Source organism: Lottia gigantea (assembly GCF_000327385.1).
Source record: "Lottia gigantea unplaced genomic scaffold LOTGIsca_84, whole genome shotgun sequence".
NCBI lineage: Eukaryota > Metazoa > Mollusca > Gastropoda > Lottiidae > Lottia > Lottia gigantea.
Genome location: NW_008710779.1, coordinates 39,609 through 40,756, shown reverse-complemented (window position 1 = coordinate 40,756; position 1,148 = coordinate 39,609).

Sequence of the window (1,148 nt, the reverse complement as noted above, 5' to 3'; positions counted from 1 at the left end):
GATTTTAACTATTGCCTTTAACCAGAGGCAAGAAAGAAAAAACACTTTTCGGACTACGTTGTTAATTGAATAGTAATCAAGACAATTAGTAACTGGTTACTAGTGACTACTCGCTCCGTCAGTCTGCTTTGTTTATAGCAACCGGTAAGTCGACTTCTTATCTTTAAATTTCCTGAAATTTTAGATAAATTTCAATAAATGCCCTCTTCCTCTCGATTTGAAAAAGTAATATTTATTGTATTAAATATATTAATGTAAGACTCATTACAAAAATCCATTGCAACTTGTTTTTGAGATAAAAATGAAACAAAAAGCTTGGCTTTTAACTAGGACTCAAAATAAGGAATATTATGAATAGAAAAGACTTTTTTCTCAGATTTTTTATACACTCTTTATGAAAATATAGGAAAGTGCCTTGCCTTATTTTGTTTACCCCTCCCCACCCCTCCGGCCTCCTAATCTAATTAATCGTAGTCCATTCGCCCCGTGGATGAGAGAATAAGTCGACCCAGACACCAATAGACCTTTGACTGCTGATAGACATATGCCGATGACAATTTCAGCTCAAGATAATATTGTGATATTTTCAGAATGCTGTACCCTTTAGTTAGAAAATAATGTAATCCGCAAATAATCTACTTCATAACACCTCTTCATCATAATTCCCTAAATGTCTATATATAAATAGTCCAAGTTTCTTTATGTGCCTGACGACCAAAAAGGATGCTTAACTATTCAACATAATATTAATATGTCAAATGAACACATCGATAACATTTAGATTTTGATGATTTTGTTCTTTCGTTTCAGGCCAGGGTGCTCAATAGTGGCTTTTGCTATTGAGTTAATACACCAAAGTGGGGATACCATTCCCGTGGAGGTTAGTATATCAGAGATGTACATTATAAGGGTATAAAATTGAGCACTATACAAATAAACCGTACGCGTATAATCCTTTCTTGAAAAGAATGTTCAATGCAGTCTGATAACCCTTGATGCAACAGATATCATGATGAAGTCATTTGATTCTTGCTACATGTGAGATTTTTACTAGACACCCGCAAGTGACAACAACTTAATCTTCCATTGGTACAATTTTGCTTACTTGATTTAACCAATCTTTAGATTGTGATTCTGAAAAGTATCAC